The sequence below is a fragment of the Colobus angolensis genome, unplaced genomic scaffold (assembly GCF_000951035.1).
Source record: "Colobus angolensis palliatus isolate OR3802 unplaced genomic scaffold, Cang.pa_1.0 Scaffold45, whole genome shotgun sequence".
Taxonomy (NCBI): Eukaryota; Metazoa; Chordata; class Mammalia; order Primates; family Cercopithecidae; genus Colobus; species Colobus angolensis.
In genome coordinates, this window is record NW_012117932.1 from 7,059,179 (window position 1) to 7,079,188 (window position 20,010).

At 42.0% G+C, this 20,010-nt stretch overlaps 1 protein-coding gene across 2 annotated transcripts in view; it reads right to left on the minus strand.

Annotated features, from left to right (window-relative positions):
• The window catches only part of EPB41L3 (erythrocyte membrane protein band 4.1-like 3), a 184,018-nt gene that overhangs the window by 65,894 nt on the left and 98,114 nt on the right, over nt 1-20,010 (minus strand). The window lies entirely within an intron of this gene.

Here is a 20,010-nt window from a genome sequence, read left to right on the forward strand (position 1 = left end):
TAAACTGTATTAGGCCACACGAATTGCCCAGTTATCAACACACCTGGATCTGGACACCACCTGATTAGTGGGTGTGGTCATGTGATGAATGCAGACGGCAGTTCTGGGCATGGTAGGAGGATGTGTCTCGGATTCTCTTCTCAAAACTTTAAACTCCTGGATAACTACGAAAAATATTCTCTCCCCCTATCTAACTATAGAAACAAACATGTGAATAACAGTTTGGAGCATCAAACTATTAAATCTGTAACTGGTCTTGTACCTAAAAACTGTTCTAAAACTGACAGTGACATTTTTGTAGCAGTCAGCATATTTAATGGACTAAAATGGACTGTTAATAATCCTATAAATGAAATGAAGTAATGGACATATGTGGGCACATATTTTGCTTTGAGGTTATCTTGAAGACTACAGAAAAAATTACATTGCTCAAGCTTAAATGTCCTATGAGTGCTTTAAAGTTTTTATGGGTTAAAATTATTGAAGTCATGCTCTATAAAGTACAGTTCTGGGATCCTGAGTATCCCTTTGTCTCTAAAATGGCCTAGATCCAAATTTTTGAGGTATATTTTAACCTCAGGCACTTCCGTGAACCACGTCCTTGCAGAAGGAGGGTGATACTCTCTTTGTGAATATGTTCTAGTCAAATCCTCACCTCTCATGAGAAGATGCTCATCATCTCTAGCGCTGATATTTTAAAATACAGCTCTGAGTCCAGGCATGGTAGAGCATGTCTTTAGTCCCAACAACTCAAGCGGCTGAGGAAAGAGGATTGCCTGGTCCCAGGAATTGGAGTACAGCCTGGGCAACAAAGTAAGACCCCCATTTCGAAAATAAGCAAACAAATATATAGCTCTGAAATATTGCCTAGATATTGTAATTATCTCGATCCCATTCATTGGTTTCTAGTAGGAAGCCAATTAATTTGTGTATTGACAGCCTAATGTCTACTGGTCTCTCTCTTTTTTTTTTTTTAAGGCCTTATCAGATTTATTATGAATTATTAATTTTTGACTTTTGCTTCTTGTTTAAGTTTTCTAACTTAGTGTTGGGCACATCCATAACTTAACTATAACCTTGGCAGTTGTTTTAGATCTTTTTGAAGATAAAAAGATAAAATAAATGTATTTTTAAATCTCTCATTAATTAAAATTAAAATTTCTGGTTATATAAAGGAAGTTCTTAATCTGTATCTATTGAATGAGAATGTACATTTTAAGCTGCATCTCTTAAATTTTAAGAGAAATTTTAATTTCTCTTACGGAAATAAATTCAGAAATTATGTATTCCTGGGGATATTCTGATTGCTCTTCTGCTAATAATATCAGTGTGTAACAGACATACATATGCATTTGATTATACATGATGCACACACCAAATGAATGCAATCAAAATGTATCCTTTTTTTCTAAAATAAACTACCTATTATCATAGACTCATAAGGAAGGAAAGACTGCAGACTATACAAAATTATCTCTAGAAGATGATTTTAAATTTCTTTTTTATTTTTAAACTTTTATTTTAGAGTTGGGGTACATGTGCAGATGTGTTATATTGGGATACTGCATGATGCTGAGGTTTGGGGTACAGTTCATCTTGTTGCCCAGGTAGTGAGCACAGTACCCAATAGGTCATTTTCAGTCCTTTCCCTGACCCTCTCTCCCTCATTTTGGAGTTCCCAGTGTCTATGTCCCTATTTTTGTGTGCATGTGTATACCCAATGTTTAGCTCCCACTTATAAATGAGATTGTGCAGCATTTGGTTTTCTGTTCCTCATTAGTTTGCTGAGGATAATCACTGGCTGCTTTTCTCTGCTGACTGGCTCAGCAGGTTCATGGCTGCTACACATGAGTGGCCTCTCACTTGGGTTCTCTCCGTAACGGTCCTTCAGGGAGATGGCTGGGAAACAGCACACTGCAGGCCCAACCCATCTTCTGTGATAGTCCCACCATCTGAACTTGTTAGGGAAGGAACTAGAAAGCCCATTTTGGCCCCATGTCCATGCCACATTCTCTAGTTTTATCCATACCAAAATTTCTGTGTCTAAAAAATGTGACACGTATACACATAGATATGTGTATGTACATATTTGTACATATGTGTGGATGTGGTATGTGTACTAAACATCATAACAAGTTGCATCTCACATACATAATGAGGAGCATAATCTCAAACTGATGAATCATTACTTAATGCTTATTAAAGGTTTGCTTGAGAGGAAGAATGATCACTGAGATGTTTCTGACGGCTGTTCACAGTCCACTCCTTGAATAAGCTTTCAGAGAGCTGCAGCAGAGTTTCTCTTAAACTGGCTCTGGAATAAACTCGCTCCTTTTCACCTACCAAGTAGTTTTTGTGGCATGGACACTGGGTCGAGGCTTTCTCCTCTGTGCCTGTTAGAGATCTCAGAACACGCCTTTTGTGGACTAACCTCAAGCCTGGCTTCTTACTCTCATTTTCTCTTGGTCTGCTTTCTACGTATTTATTTTCTCTTCATTATGTTGGGTACACTTACATAAAACAGCCTAAGTCCTTGTTAGAACATGGGGTTTAAATAACGGAAATCCGAAGTTAAAGTAAAATTCAGTTTTGAAATATTACATTTCCAATTTTGGTGGTGGTGTTGTATTGTTTTTCCCCTATCATGAGGAATTCGCAATCATCATACTATTAAAGAAAGCTCTGTAAGTCGTGACGTCTGGGCAGTATTTTTTCTAAAGGAATAACTGGAGACATTAACAGAGCATTTTGCTTGGGGTAATCATTTAAAACCATTCACGTGTTTTACACGCTCAGTCTAATGGCATTTCCCTAAAGAATGTGGTGCCTTTTTAGTGACTTTATTTGCTGTCACCATGGCATTCCATAAAAAATAACAAGTCTCTGTATTCCTTCCAGTTTTCCAAACACCATAACCAGAACCAATTCCTTACACTGCCTGTGTATCTGCACACCGTCACTCATGTCTGTAAGCACCAGCAGGGAAAATGAGGTGCAGTCCTAAGTGCGAACAGGAGTTAGAATTTTCTCATGTGCTTGTTAGAAAAGGATTCCAAATGTACATACAAGTTAAACACAGCTGTCTGTCACGCTGAACAGACACACTCTTACACAACAAAGGTATCTTGTTTATTGACAAGAAGAAACCTGCACCGATCAAAGCATTTCGTGAATTAATATGTAATCTGGTCATTTTGGTTTGCCTACGGTAGACTCATCCTCGACCTAGATTATAGGAAACAGTCACTAGGCAGTGCTAACAAAATAGGTCAGTCTTGCAAGAGAAGCAACAGGAAGATTCTAAATTCCATTTATCTGGAAAGCAAATATCCACAATAGTCATCTGACGAGGGAAATCATGACAGCAAGTTCTAGGAAGCTAACTTTATTGATGGAAATGCTATTTGTTCCAACAAAAACTCCCACAACTGGAAGTCTGTGACCCCTGAGAGAACAAATAAACAAAAAGCTTAAGGTGCACTGGCTGGTCGATACAAGCCACAAAATGGAGGAGAAAAAAAGAATCCTTTGCCTCTCTGCTGTGCAGAGAGGGAGTGAGACCAACAGTTCAGCACCAGATGCCTCCTGCCAGGGCCAGAAGGTAAGAGCAGGGTATTATTACAGCCCCAAACTGGAAAAATGCTGGAGGCTACACTTAAAGGGTTTATTTCTTTTTTTTCTAATTTCAGATAAACATTTAAGAGAACTTTCTGAATCACACCACTCTTCACGCTTTTTAATAATGGTACCTTAAAAATCACAATTATGCGGTATGCTGATGTAAAGCTACTTCTAATATTCATCTTAAGTTGTCCAAAGAAGAATCAGGCATCAGTCATTCCTCATAAGCAACGTAATGTTATGGTTCTTATCACTTTGTATAGCCGAAATTCTAATGTATGAAAGACAGCAAAAAGCCGAATTAAAGAAATAAAAGGAGAACTGGCAATGAACTGAAAGAAGGCACAGGGATCAATCAAAGAGCATGACAACACTCAATTATTTCCTCACGATGGTACCTTACGCACCCTTCCACTTCCTGTTTTCTAGTCCTTGCGTGGCACTTAGACAATTCTATCAGGATGCTTTTCTATGCACTGTCTCTTTTTGAACTGTCTGATGGACACTATTGCAATTTCCCCCCAGGGATCAGGTACTCCCAGTTCATAAGCTGGAACACGGCAAAAATGGAAAACAGGTTCTGTGTGGGGAAGAACCTGAAGCTGGGGGATTTGAGAAAGCTCTCCCTACTCCCTACTTCAAAGGTTAGTATCTCCCAGAGCCCAGTTATTCAGGCTCTTTTCTTTTTACTCATTTACTCACTACCTGAACAACCTCATTCACTACCAGGTTTGAATTTGTATAAAAGATAATGGCTCCCCTGTATAAAAGATAATGGCTCCCCTGTGGCCCCAGCTACAGGGGCTGAGGCAGGAGAATGGCGTGAACCCAGGAGGCGGAGCTTGCAGTGAGTGGAGATCACACCATTGCACTCCAGCCTTGGCGACAGAGCGAGACTCTGTCTCAAAAAAAAAGAAAAAAAAAAGATAATGGCTCCCACAAAGTCTACCAACTTGACCTCTCTTGCAAATGCCAAACAATATATCCAGTTGCAATAGTAGATTGCTATTTTCACATGCCAGGCACTTTAAATTCAATAGATCTAAGTTAAATTCACTGTCTTCCCCCATAAACTTTTTCTCTTGTATTCTACATCCATTGGTAGTACAACTCTCTATGCAATCACTTAGTCCACAAATCTCGAAGTCATTATCAGTTACTGGATCTTACCACTACGCGTATCCCCCTCCCATATCCAATTGATCAGGCCTGCCCCTTCTCAGGATAGTTCTTTCAAATCTACTCTCTTCTCTCTACCCCATTGCCAACTGCCTCGCCTCGGTTCTGGTTCTCAGCATCTACTGCCTGGTTCTTTACAACAGAGCTGACTAGTGTCCCTGTTCTATTCCCTTAGCCTCCAATTGCTATTTAGCCAATAGAAGAACGTTTTAAAAACATGAATGATCCAAATAACTCCCCTACGTAGTTCCTCAGAAGCACCCATCCCCTATCGTGACAAGAATTCTAAGATGGCTCAAGCTTTCCTGCCTCCCTGGTGCATATGCATGCACCATCCCTGAAGCTGTGAATAAAGCAGATCCTACTCCTGTGATTAGGTGATGTTGGAGGGTACAGTTGACCTTAAGACCAGGACATTATCCATTTGGGTTTGATCTAATCATGTGAGCCCTTTCAAAGTAGAGCGTTTTCTCTGGCTGGTTGCCGATGGTGAGGTCAGAGATTCCTGAGAAGACAAATCATGGTGAGGGAGGTTCTGTGTGGCTGTGCTACAGGAGCCTCGTGGCAAGGATTCGAGTGGACTCTAGCTGAGAGCAGTTCCTGGACAACAGGCAGCAAGAGAGTGAGGACTTCAGTTGTACAACCACAGGGAAATGAATTATGCCAACAACCCTAAGGAGTATGAAGCTGATCTGTTCCTAATCCAATGTCTCCATGAGGATGCAGTCAGTGAACAACCTGATTTCTGCTTTCTGGCACTCTGAACACAGGACCAACTGACACAGGCTGGATTCCTGGCCTATGCAACACGTGAGAGGATACACACGTGCGGTTTTAAGCCACTATGTGTATCGGGTGTTGTTTTCGGCCACTATGTTTATGCGGTGTTGTTTTGCCACAAGAGAAAACCAATACACCAATAGAACAATATCCAACCTTGTGAGCACACTAAACCGATCCTTCCGGATGGGTCCCAGGGCTTCCACTCCAGCTCATTTCCTGTCTTGGCTGCCCATGGTGTTTCAAACATACTCAACACTTGCTCTCACATCTCTTCATCTGCCCCAACAATGAAAGTGCTAAGCAATGGTACATAAATATCTGGCATATAGTTAGAATTATTCTGGAAATTTAAACAATTAAATTACGAAAATATGTGCATGCTACTCGATTTTATGTTGCCTTAAATACCTCTACAGGGATAGTCAACTAACATTTTCTAATCATTAATATCGACCTGCCACAAGGTGACTGGAGACCTGCTTACCATCTTGCACAATCTGAACCACCATTGAGGAATCTTTACTCCTAAGAAGGTATTTACAGCCAGTCAAAGATCTGTGGTCAGGCTTTCTACACATCAGCCCTGTTTCAAAACCTGGCCCCTAAAAAGAAAGAAGAACCCAGGAAACGTGCCTCAAACAGCTACTCCCAATTTCTTCAGGGCAAAAGAGAAAGTTCTCTATGACAGTAGAGGACCTGTCTCAACATGAAAACGAGTGAGCTGGGTCACTTTCCATCTCTTTCCTTCCTCCCAGCCACTACTATGGAGTCCCTAGTTATTTTTTAAAAACCCAGACCGACATAGAACTCCAAATACGATAGGCGGCAAAAAAGACTCCTATCCTATGCTTGCTATAGAAGGGCAAATACAGAATAACTTGTAATTTTAAAGGCACCAAATTCAATATGAAGTCTCTTCAAATACAGCACTCAGAGTAACTGAGTAAGAAATCAGAAGACACAGCAGAACTAGAAAGAATGTCCTCTGCCAACTTCCGGAGGGACTAGAGATGAAGAAAAAGAGGGTTGACTTCCTCAGATCCTTTCTTTAATAGACTTTCTCTCAAGATTTGAGCGAGTTCATTACTGAAGCCAAGGAACACTATACCTACTTGCTCACTATAAAATGTGAGTCCATTCAGGATAAGAGACAAGCACCGAAAGCCACAAGCGGTGTGTGTGTAATTACTTTCAGAACATATTCAGGCTTGTTAAACACCTACTGATTTCTGACACAACAGCAACAGAACCTTAGCTGCATCTTCTGTCTAATCTCAGCAGGTTCAAACAGGGCAGTGTGAGAAAAAGCAAACTTCCTACGTTTTCCAGCTCAGCTTCTCAATCCTACCAGTTTCTAGGTAGGTGGGTTTTTAAAAAAAATCTTAAGCACAATTGTTGCTTCCTATTCTTATTTAATAAAATTGTTCAGCACTTCCAGAACTGCTAAATTAATGAGTAGCTGATGGGAAAACACAGATACTATTCTTTCCAGGATAAACAACAAATAAACAAACAAAAAGGAGAAATTGAGAGTAACATTTACTTAGAAATTTACATTCTCAGATTTAAGAAATTTTTTTGGTGTCTTATATATTATTAGGTGATAAAAGTAAATCTCTAAATAGTATGAAGGTTCTGATCCTATTTTCATGTCAAAAGCCCGCCAATCTGTATGGCATTTTATATTTATATTCCTAAAGACAAAGGCCTAGAAGGGAATGTATGTTTTATGGGGTGGAAATTCCATAACTTTAGAGAATGTTTCAAATTTGCCAGCCACTGCAGACCCAAAGAAGGTCCCTGGTACCTATCTGCAGACATAACATGCACTCTCTCTAGCACTCATGACAACCTTGTGAGCTCCACTTCACAGATAAGAAAACTGAGGACTTCTGGAGATGAATCGTTTACGTGCTGCCTCCCAAAATTTAATATTCTTAAGTTCAAAAATCAATCCTTTATGGAGTGGAATGGGAGAACTTTTCTACTATATTAACAATCCTCCAGTCTCATTTGATTCATGAAATTCCCATAGACATTCAGATATTCAACTGTTAGGGTATCTGCATTCTGAGTTTCAAGCACACATTTTTAAAAGTCTGGGGGCGAGTGATCCATATGTATCACCACCACCAACAAAAAAAAAGTAGGAAAAAAAAAACTATTAAATTTCACTATGCAACCTTTTGGTGGAGCATTTTCCTCTCTGTATTTCATTATCATTTTTCCCCATTTCCCATTGACATTTAATTGCCATTTCCAAACAGCAAACAACATTGGACTGAAATACAACAATGCCAGATTTTCCCTTACTCCTCTGCTGCAAAAAATTAACAATATCATAAAAATAGTAAAACCACAAAAGGTATTTCACATGCATTTTAATATCTCCTTTCAACTTAAAAAACGTTTGTCCAACTAATAGCACCATATTCCTTTTGCGATAAAAGCTAAAAAAGTGATACCTCTCTCCACATGCCAACTGGACACTGGACTGCTAGCCAAATCCTGAAACTAATTATTGCCAGTGTACGCCTCCTGTTCAGACTGCATCAGCCAGCATGCATGTGTCAGCAGTTGTATGAATGCTGTTCTTAGTAAATATTTCTCATGTCCCTGTGACAGGGCCTTCAACAGCATACTATACTTCATTCTTCCCTGAACTTACTTCCACATTTTGTTGGAAATCATGCACTCAACACGCCACACACATCACATACACATTTTAGAGGGCAGAACTAAACTTTGTGTTCTCCAACTCTTACGAACTCGTGTTTTCATCAGACCTCAACTCTGTAGTCAAAAAGAGGTCATAGGTGCTGTTGATAAGCCTCAGAATATGGAGACAAAGTTAAAAGACATCCTCCTTTGAAATGGAAGTTAACCAAAAAAAAGATTATCAAAAACTCAAGTGACTATCTGCCATGTAGAAACTTTTCTAGGATATTATCCACCTATGAAAAGATTTCTAATCTTGTGGCTGATGACAGCAGCCTGCTTCCTAAACTTCCTGAAGGGCCAACAGTACTTCCACAAAAAGAAAGGCATGAATTGAAATGCTAACTGAGGGGAGATAAGCTATAATCCTGAAAATTATAACCTGCCTTTCATGGGGTGGAAATTCCATAACTTTAGAGAACAGCCTTTCATGGGGGAAATGCTGTAATTATGAAACAAACTGGCAATTGATCAGGAAAATTGAAAAAGAATCACTAGATGATGCAACTTGTTTCTCTCCAGAAGGGAAGGTTAGGGTCCCCAGGTTTGACTCACTTTTCCACTCTGAGCTAGATGATGTGATAACTACAGAACTTGCTTATAATCATTCCATAAGATGGCAAAGAGCTGTGGCAAGCCTTGAAACTTGCTCCATACACCACTCTGAAGTTCCTATGCTGTATCTCTCCAGCTATTTTCCTCTTCTCACTCAAAATGCATTGCTTCTAAGCTTTATTCTTCACATAGTAGCTTTTTTCATGGGACAGTATAATCATGAGAGTATAAACCAGAGCTTTAGCAGTCATTTTTAGAAATTAGGCTTAAGAAAACTTAAGGGGATGATATTCTGCCCACTGACTAAACCTATTTCTCTTCAATAGGATCTGAGCCCCTTTTCTCCTAATTAATCCACTGCAGGCCTAGAACCAAGCTGCCCTGTTTATTAAAAGGGGATACCCACTACAGTGTCCACTGCAGATGCACTTCAAGATTTCAAAGCCTTCCAGCCACAAGAAGAGAGCAAGTGAAGAAAATAAGAGAAAGAGAATAGTAGTAGGTAAAGACTTTGGTGGCCTCTCTTCCATATATCTACCCAAAAACAACACATATAAGTAAAAAATAAATAAATAAATAAATAAACCGATCAATTTTGAAGTCAAAAGCATACAGAATTACAAATGCAGGAGGTAATCAGGAACTTAATTTTTTCAGCTTCATAAACTATTTGTAAAGTAGTTCTCCTTCTATTTCCTTTTTCTTCCTACTGATGGCAGCAGTGGCCTGACTGGAGTGGCCGCTGCCATGATGCCAGCTATAGCAGGGGTGGCACGGCCAAGGCTTCACGCTCCATGGAGCCAGCAGGAGCCAGGAACAGGTGGGAGCCTCACCTTCCCGCCCAGCTGCAGCTGCGGATTCGGGCATCCCTGCACTCTCAGGGGCACAGGAGTCCTCCCTGCCCCTGCAGGCTCAGAAGTGCCTGATCCCACTGATGGCCTCTCCTCACTCCGGGCACCCACTCCAATTTCAGAGCAAAGTTGTGGCTGAGCCTGGGCTGTCATGACCCAGGAAGGTGTACATGCACTAGAGGTGGTGCTGACACTCAAGTGCCCTGCCGCCTTGGCCCTCTCCAGACTTTGGGCGCCAACAAGCATGGGAAGGAGGCCAAGGGGGACGCTGAGGGCAGCTTGGCACGGGCCTGCAGATGCCCCTCAGCACAAACAGCCTGGGCACCCTGGATGACATGTAGATGGTGGCAGGAGGCCAGCAGGCTCCTGGCAGAAAAGGGTGGGTACCCATTGAAGTCCCATCCTCAAGCCAGGGATGGTCTGAAACATGGGGGCCAGGCTGTCAATTCCGGGTAGAGTCCGTGGCCCCCTGAGTGGTAACTTATGGTGCTTTTTCCAGGCCTGTCCATGGCTGCCGGTGGGCCAATCAGCACGCACTTCCTCCCTTCTGAAGCCCATAAAAACTGGACTCAGTCAGGAGCTGCCCATGGCAGTCTCCTCTCCTCTGAGGGCTGCACACTCGACAGGATGACCTGCTTATGGAGAGGAGCTACCCACTCCAGGACTCCTCTCCGCTGACAGCTACACCCATTGGGATAATCTGCCTTCGAAAAAGAGCTACCCACAGAGGCGGGTAGATCATCTGAGGTCAGGGGTTCGAGATCAGCCTGGCCAACATGGCAAAACCCCATCTCTACTAAAAATACAAAAATTAGCCGAGTGGGTGGCATGCACCTGTAATCCCAGCTACTTGCGAAGCTGAGGCAGGAGAATTGCTTGAACCTGGGAGGTGGAGGCTGCAGTGAGCTAAGATCATGCCACTGCACTCCAGCCTGGGCGAGAGAGAGACTCCATCTCAACAAGAAAAAAAAAAAGGAAAAAGAGCTACCCACTTCAGGTCTCCTGAGAGCTGTACTGTTGCTCAATAAAGCACCTCTTTGCCCTGCTCCCCATCCAGCTGTCCGCATACCTCATTATTCCTGCATATGGAACAAGAACTCAGGAACTGCTGAAAAGCATAACTGACTATTAACACACAGAGCTGAGACACACCATCCCTATCCCCTGCCATGTTGGGGGTGATAAAAAGGAGAGAAGGGTTGCAGCCCTTCCAGGAGCCCAGACTTAGAGCCTCCCTGAGCAGGGCTGTGACATCCTCTTTGGGGGTCTGTGGTTTCTGGCATCTCCAAGCTTCCGGGTGTCGCTGCGTTCCCCTTGTCCAGATGTGGGTATCCACAGCAGAAGCTGTTTGCGGTGCATCCGATCCAGCCGCAGGCCTGCCCAGAGCCGGTGGCTGTGCCAGTGCCTGGAGCTGTCTGCCCTGCCACAGCAGCCAGCGTGTCTGGCTGTGTGTAGTGGCTGGACCCCGCACTTGCTTGCTCCTGCACCCCTCATCACTCCACACCTGGCTTGCCCTTGACAGGCGTGGGATCTGGGCTGGTAGCACTAGCCAAGTGCAGCCTGCCAGGTCGAGTGGGTGGAACAAGCCCAGTGGGCCTGAGCAAAAATCAGGCACAGGCGCCACCCGCCCCAGAGGCTTCCGGCTGGAAAAGGAACGCCCGAAAGATCCTGTGACACTACTAAATCACAAGTCCATACTGGAGACAAATATTTTCCTTTGGATCCTTCCTTCTGCTGCTGTAGAATGCATACTTTTACTTTTTTTTCGAGATGGAGTCTCGCTCTGTAACCCAGGCTGCAGTGCAGTGCCGCAATCTTAGCTCACTGCAACCTCTGCCTCCCGGGTCCCGGTTCAAGCAATTCTCCTGCTTCAGCCTCCCAAGTAGCTGGGATTACATGAATGTGCCACCATGCCCAGCTAATTTTTGTATTTTTAATAGAGACAGGGTTTCACCACGTTGGGCAGGCTGCTCTTGAACTCCTGACCATGTGATCCTCCCGCCTTGGTCTCCCAAAGTGCTGGGATTACAGGCGTGAGCCACTGCACCCGGCTGCCATGGTCAATTTCAAACTGCCATATGTGCCACCATGCCCAGCTAATTTTTGTATTTTTAATAGAGACAGGGTTTCACCACGTTGGGCAGGCTGGTCTTGAACTCCTGACCATGTGATCCTCCCGCCTTGGTCTCCCAAAGTGCTGGGATTACAGGCGTGAGCCACCATGTCTAACTGACTTTGCAGGTTTTAATTCCGTAGCGCAGAGACCTCGGGAACAGAGAGCAGGAGATCTCGGTTCTAGCCTTCCTCTGTGTGTCCTCAGACACATTGTTAGCTTCCCTGTGCCTATTTCCTCACCAGTGAAACAACGCAGGAGAAAAGGTTATTTCCAATATCCCTTCCAGATACACAATTGTTTGACTTTATGGTGAAGACAATCTCACACATAAGCTCAAGTCTTTGGCTCATTTGGTCTTCAGTGTCTGGAATGTAACAAGCACCCAAGCAAATCTTTTTATTAAAGTCCCTGCAAAATGAGTACAGCTCTTTGGTACCTTTTGTACACAATGTGGTAACATGTTTTATGGATTAAAATTGTAAACAAGAAAAACCGACATGCATTAAGATAAATAATTAAAACCCAAATGATTCACTCTTGTTAAAAAAAAATGTCAGTATTATATACAAATTATAATGTACAAATTGCTCAATGCATTCTAGAACATGCAAAGATTTTAATGAAGACCAAATGAGGCAAAGACTTAAGCTCAGAAGTGAGACTGTCTCTGCCATACAGCCAAACAGACTCATGTCTGGAAGGGACAATGAAAATAACCTTGTGTCCTACACCTCATTTAACTGGTGAGGAAGTCGGCTCAGAGAAGACAAAGGTGTACCTTATAAAGACTACACCTTGAGGGATCTTTGGAAATTATAAGTATAGGGGCACTTCTAGAAAGAAGTCCGGTAAAGTGCACTGGTAGCAGGCAGTCCTGTACTGGGGTCATGGGGCACCAGATAAACCTGTGCAGACTGGAGGCCACTGTAGCCACCCAAGGAGTTGGCTGAAGTCTACCATGCTGGAAAGACTCTTTTCCTGAGGAAGTAAATAAGGAATGCCTTGGACTAAAGTGGGAAGCTCCCTTTTCTCCCTGAGGTTAGAGCTGACTGGGAGCCCGGACTCTGAGGAGCAGAAAGGGTACCATCCTACAGTAGGTGTGAGCTGGTACCTGCCATGCAGGAGCAGAGTGGGCGTCAGGCAGGAAGACATTGATCAGGAGCTCTACAACTCCTAGGAATGCCAGCTGATGTAGCCGGTGTGCTGTTACACTGTCTTTCCTTAAAGCCTGAACTCCAGCGTGCTATGGGGAATGAGGGAAAGCTGCTTTATTTATGCAGAAGCAGTGGAAAGGGCAGCACCACTATCTGAGCCCAGGGAAAGGCGTCAGTGGCAATTTTGAGCGGCCAAGTCACCATTTCACAGGGCTCCGTGGCACTCAAGCCACACACAGAGTAAGGAAATTTAAAGGACTTCTTCCACAGCACATGAGAAAACTCTCGGGAAACATGCCAGGGAAAATTCTGACAGAGGTGAACTTCATGCAAGTCAACTAGAGATAAAACTATGAAATATCACCTGAAATCTTAGCCACAGGATGGTGAAAACTAGAAAACTTGGAATATTTTCATACTTGGAAGACTGCTTTCTGCATTAAACCAGTAAGTCATGTATATTTACTGCGTGAAAAACTAACCATGGTGTTGTACAAAATCCAGAGATAAGACACTGTTCTCTGAAACAGGTAAGACGATGGAGCAGAGCGTTTACCTGTGAGTCCCTCTGCCTGGGTACAGCGAGGGAAAGTTCATTTCATGACATCAGCAACACAAAGTGGCCATAAAACACACTGGAAGCCTGAAGACTTAAAGGAGTTAGGTTTGCATGAAAAGGTAAACCTAGGGCTTCAGCATCATGACATCAGAATACTAACATTTGGAAAATGAATCCTATTAGGCCTTCACACAATGTGACAACTGGGAGAAACTGGGAGTAAGCAAAAAGAATGCCTCAGTGGATTTTTATCTCACGTAGAGCATCGACCATCGAATGCACACAGGCACTCAAGTTCCCAAAGTCACTCAGCTTCCAAAACATAGCCTACAGTACAGTGAAATAGCAGGACTCCTATTGTTTATATTTCTTGATATATATGCTCACATTTTTAATATTTATATCGTTTCAAATATTTATTAGGCCTTGTCTACACTCATGATGGACTATTAAAGTTTATTACCTTTTAAAAATTATAACCAGGAAAATGGAGTTAACAGTTTTAGTAAACAGAGTCTGTTTTAATCGAAGCTTATTGAGACAAATGTCAATACCGTAAGAAGATTTAATGGTAACTATGTAAATGAGACACTGCATGTTAAGAGTCCCTGTGTGTAACTGTTCCTATGGTTGCACCAAAGAGCCATCGCACTAGCAAACAAGGTTAATTAAAGCCCTTTCATCCTCCAGAGTCCTACAGGCATCATTCTTCAAGCAGGAAATTACTGTTGCTGCTAGATGGGGCCATTTGGTTACAGCACGTGATGGATGGTTTGATGTAAGTTCTTCAGTTGAGCAGAGATCCATGGAGGAGGGTGGCATGTTATAGGTTAAACTGGAAACTTACAGAGCTACATGGAATCAAAAGCTCTGTGATTTCTGTGTTTGGTGAATGAACAATACTTGTATTGGTTTAAAACAGTCCTTATTTTTATGGTTTACAATTATTATTTCTTGTAATTCAAGAAAAGCAAAAGGTACTCTAACTTTCTAGATTATGGCAATTCTATTTGCTGTCTGGTCAAGCACTTCTAAAGGGGCTGGAAAAGATTTAATCATGTAACCTATAAGAGTTGGAAAGCTAAGACGTTGAATCCCAATAAGTAGAGTGCATAAAACAGGGCAAGATTTGCACAATTAATTGAATCACAGGTAAGACAGACTATTAGGCAAGTTTTTAATAGTCCTTTACTGAGCAATAGTTAGAAGGTAACAAAAGCATCCTAGAAATACAGTTCCATAAATTTCCTTATCCTCTCTGGTCCCTTACAAGCATCTCTGGATGGTCTCAAAGAATGTTTATTGGAGTCAACTTGACCATTTCTGTACTTATTTTAGATTCCAGGCCTATCCTGGAGGGATCTAAATTGTCCTCAGTCACCGAGCTAGACAAGCTCTAAGTAACCTAGGGGCCAGCTTTTTATGTGTTATGGCTGCATTTAAATTGCTCTCACTGATTTGCCCCAGTCTGGAGGCAAATCTCTCTCCCGTGTGGCCCATTCATTGGCATGTTTCCCTGGAATACTAGCCCAGCATGGATGTACCTGGGTCCTATAAGCTGTAAATTGCCCTCATTATTAAGTTGGCAATATTTAGGGGCTGACTTTCACATGGGGAGAGAAACATGGCAGGACTCTTTGAGTAACACCTACCGCTCTTACAGCAATGCTCGGGACAACTCCACCAGCAGGGCTTCTCGTGGGAAACAAACCAAACTGCACTCCACAATGGCTGATACATTTAATAGATGCAGCAGCAAACCTATCTGATGAAACATGGACTGAAATGTGAGATCAAGCTTGACTTATTTTCCCAAAACAAAATCAGACCAGATTAGAATGGTGCCCAAATAGAGAAAGCAAAGTCCTAACTGGATAGTCACTAGGAATACGTTGTACACTAATCAGTCAGACTCCAATCAGTCTGCCAAACGTGGAAGCAACAAAATGAAAATAAATGGGATGAGTGGGAGGACTGTTACCTCCATTGCATGGGACTGAGGTCTTTTTATTTATTTTCTCTTTTAAAATTTATGTCTGAGAAATAAACATCAACAACAGTAACCAACTTGCTGAAGGACACTGATTGCATTCTCTAACAGTACAAGAGGAACAGAATCACACAGTGATTTTGTTGGCATACGTGAAAATCTGGCAGAGTGTAAATATTTCTCAAACATATGTATCAGGCTCGCTATAATAAGATCTTTTCTTGTATTTTAAATAATCAAGACTGAGTTTGAAAAAAAAGTTAGTGAGGAAAAAGTCTCTCAGCCAGGTGCGGTGGCTCACTCCTGTAATCCCAATACTTTGGCAGGCCAAGGCAGGTGGATCGCGAGGTCAGGAGATCGAGACCATCCTGGCTAACACAGTGAAATCCTGTCTCTACTAAAAATACAAAAAATTAGCCGGGCGGGGTGGCGGGCGCCTGTAGTCCCAGTTACTTGGGAGACTGAGGCAAGAGAATGATGTGAACCCAGGAGGCGGAGCTTGCAGTGAGCCGAGATTGCGCCACTGCACTCCAGCCTGGGCGACAGAGTGAGACTCTGTCCCAAAAAAAAAAAAAAAAAAAGTTCTCTCAAATGGAAAAGCACTGAATGCTACAATGATCTAAGCCGACTGCTACGACTGCTAGAAGGAAGTTAGAGAAAGTACGATCTGAAAAGGCTAGCATCGAAACATGGGTGGGGAAATGGTGGGGATCAAACAGGCAGTAAGTGTTCAGTCATTGCTCTCAGATAACTACTCCTTCTATCTTGCTCTCTGGGTCGATGAGTCTCTCCCACTGTAGCCGTGTGTGTGTGGGGGGGGGTGCGTGTGTGTGTTGCCAGGGAGTCTTTTACAGGTGACTATAAATTCACATGTTACCATCATGGTAGAGTTGAGCCTTAATGATTTTAAGTTGCTGTGATGAAGGCATTCAATATGCCATGGACAAAAACATCACAATTTTATGAAAATAAAATGCTCTTTTTGATGCCTTATTAAATGCAAAAAAAAAAGTTTCGTCTGTTATCATCGCCTTCATTCTTAATTCATCTATAACTACACATATTGGAGGGAGGGATTAGGGAAACAATTCTGCCTCCTTCAGTCCGGTTTCTTTGTGTCTGTATGTCTCTTCTGTCCATCAGTGGTAGCAGGAAGGGGCACTGGATGTGGTATGGTCTGAGGCAGCATCTGAGGAACCAGTGGCTTCCATAATCGCACCTACAGTTTCTACAGGAACCCTCCCATGGTAGTGCATATGTCATCACAAGGTTGACAGCGATCATTAAAGACACTATTTTCCTGTTAACTTACAATCTGACTTTCTGTAACTTCTACCTCAGTTTTGCTTTTTACACATAAAAGTTATAATAACCCTTCAGTCTCCACCTTTCCAAGTGACTGAGAATAGCTTTCCTGTCCTCCACACCAATCTTTTTTTTTTTTCCACATTTAACACATCCTATTTCTCTAATCATTCCTCATATGAAAGCTTCCAGATCATTCACCATCCTATAATTCTCGCTGAATAAGCTCAAGTCAAAGTCCATTATTCGCATTCTCATTATTAAACAGAGACCATTACGAATATGCCACATCCCAGAAAGTGTTCAAATAAATGATTTGCTTTAATCTTCTCAAGGATGCCTTTCAAGGCAAGTATTTTCACCCTCATCTTTCTGTTGAGGAAACCTAGGTTCAGAAACTTTAAGGAAGTTCCTTGAAACCACACGGGCTACCAACAGCCCTCCCCAGTCTGGTGGCTTCAGAGCATTTATCGCACGTGATTGAAACACAGCCCTGCAGGCAGGCTCTGTGCAACGCAGGGAACAGGATGGCCCGCTGCCTTCTGCAAACCGAACACTACGCTTCCACGGAACAGCCTGTGATTACAGAATGCTTTTGACAACTGTAACACACTGTTGGTTCACGATGAGTCTGTAATGAACTCAAAGCTAAAGAGGAGTTTTAACCAAACTGTTACCAAGTCTGACTGCCCCTCTCGCAAACACATTTCCATTTTGTACTTGATCCCTTTTATCAGAGTCAAGTTTTACCTCCACTCCTGCTAAATGTTAGCTTTCCTGCTTTGCTTCAGTGTCCCACACTGTCCATTTCATAATAAAACTGGATTCTGACACTTGAGGCATCAATCTCTTTAAAGAAGCAATGTAGGCTTTAAAGCTCTATATTGCTTCAAAAATCATTGTTCAGCGTGTTTCTGTGCCTTCATCAAGTCTTTGATACAGACTCAGTTTCAAGGAGAGCCAACACTGAAGCACACCTTCCCTGGGCAATGCTTTCCCTCCTCTGTTTACCTAGTATGTCCCGTGTGTAGCTCACCAGCCAAACTTTACTTTCCATTGTGTATATCAAAACACAAGAGCCACTGTAACTTTTTTTTTTTTAACTAGCACCTCATTGCCTCCTTGAGAATCACTCTGCTTGATTTACAATTCATTTTTCTTATTCAACCAATCGGTTACAAATTAATCCATGAACTTTACCGTGTCCAAATTTCTCCATCTTCTTCACAAAGATGTCAGTCGTGAACACGTATTTTCTGATATCAGTGTCTGTGGTGAAACTGAAAAAATCCTGCCAGCAAAAGTTTTTATATTCCAGAAAAAAAGTTACTCTTAAGAATCTGTCAAATGTATAAAAATAATTTATTATAGAGGAAAATAACTGGCCAAGTTTGCTGTGCCACTCAAAATGTTCACAGTGACATTAAAAGAAAGGTAAATATAAAATAAAAAATGTGTAACCACAGTGATTATCTATAATGAATCTGAAGCACAGACCTAAATTAAGTTTGACAAAATATTCGATACTACTTGTGCCTTGGTCAACCCTAAGGCATTATCCTGTCTATATGAAACACTATCAACTTTCTTCTAGACTCTTGGAAGACTCTGATAGCCAGGACTCGAAGACTGCCAGTTTACCCTATTAATTCCATTATAGAAATGCAATCAATAGAAAAACTGTCCTCAAAGTTAAGAGGAAAAGTCTCTCTTGACTCAGATCAATTTTTCCAGAAAATGCATCTACACTGAAAAAACACAGTATCTCTCAAGGTTATAAAAGTCCTGCAAGTTTCATAGTAAAACTCAGTTAGAAGTACATTACTGGAGCTGCCTGTTTCCAGGGTACACATCTAGATGAGGAATTGGACACGTTGGTCTAAAAAATTAAACAAAATCAAAGCCAGAAAAAGGCAAGAAATAGTTTTGTGCACGGCCCTTGGGGATCCCTGCAGCGGCCCATCAATGTTTATAAGGATACAGGATGACTAAATTTTCTATAAATTGGTATACAACAGACTACATAATTTTTGATGTAAGACTTTATTTTCGAAAACCATATAGATTTTTTCTATGTTCCTGCAATCTGTAACAATTTAGTAACCTACCTCTCATCCCCATCCTAAATGAATTCAACGTGAAATGGATTTGAATCTTCGGTTCCAAGAAAAACACTGGGTGCATGAGTGCATTACACAAACACAACAGGAATTACATGGGGGTTGGGAGACAGAGGAAGCAGAGTACATGGGAACATGGGAAATAAGATGGGCTTGGTATTAGCTGTCATGAGGGACGAGGAAGAGAAATATGTGAGGACACACACGTGTGCACTGACTGTGCTTCCTGGGACACAGTCTCAGCACAAGCCTGAGGAAAGGGTGGACTATGAAAGCACGGCAGAATGAGAGGGTAGAGGGGCTGGCTTGAAGATGTGTGTGATACCCTCCCCTCTTTATGACCAGGGCAGGAGCTGGAGGCAGGAAGAATGAGCTCTTTGAATGAAGACATCACATCTGAAATGGAATCACCTTGCTAAAAGTGCAAGCCACTCCATCTTGGTGCACACACAGACCTGCTCCTAGAGCCTGAATTCATGCCCTGTATGAATTCTCCCTTATACTCAGAGAACTCAACAATCAGCCGTCTCTGCAGCTCCAGACAGGTTGTGTTCTCATCTGCTAATTTGGTCTTGACAAACATCTCTGACAAAAGGCATTCAACTGCCGTTGCTCTGAGAGGAATCTGTTTTCTTTACAAAGAAGAACAAAGAGTATACCCTTTTACACTGAAACTGCAATGCCCACCACAACGTGCATTTTAAAAATTACTCATTCTCCAAGCAAGAGAAGGGCATGGACATTTTCGGATTATCCCACCACCCCTATGTACAGAATTTGTAACCTTTCCACCACGTAACAAATGACGTGGCCATAAATTATGCAAAAAAAGGATAAAATTCATGCAAATAATAGCTCACAGCCAGGATACTAAAATCTGTTTTTAAAGCTTTCAAATTTTTTTTTTCTACCATATTGTTGGAGATTTTATCTTTTAAAAAACATACGATCACATTTTACTTTTGATTGTAACATTTTGGGACATTACACATATTTTTAATCTGATCCCCTGTTAGAGACTAGGAAATAATTTTATATTTAGAGACTGGGTTTGAGTAA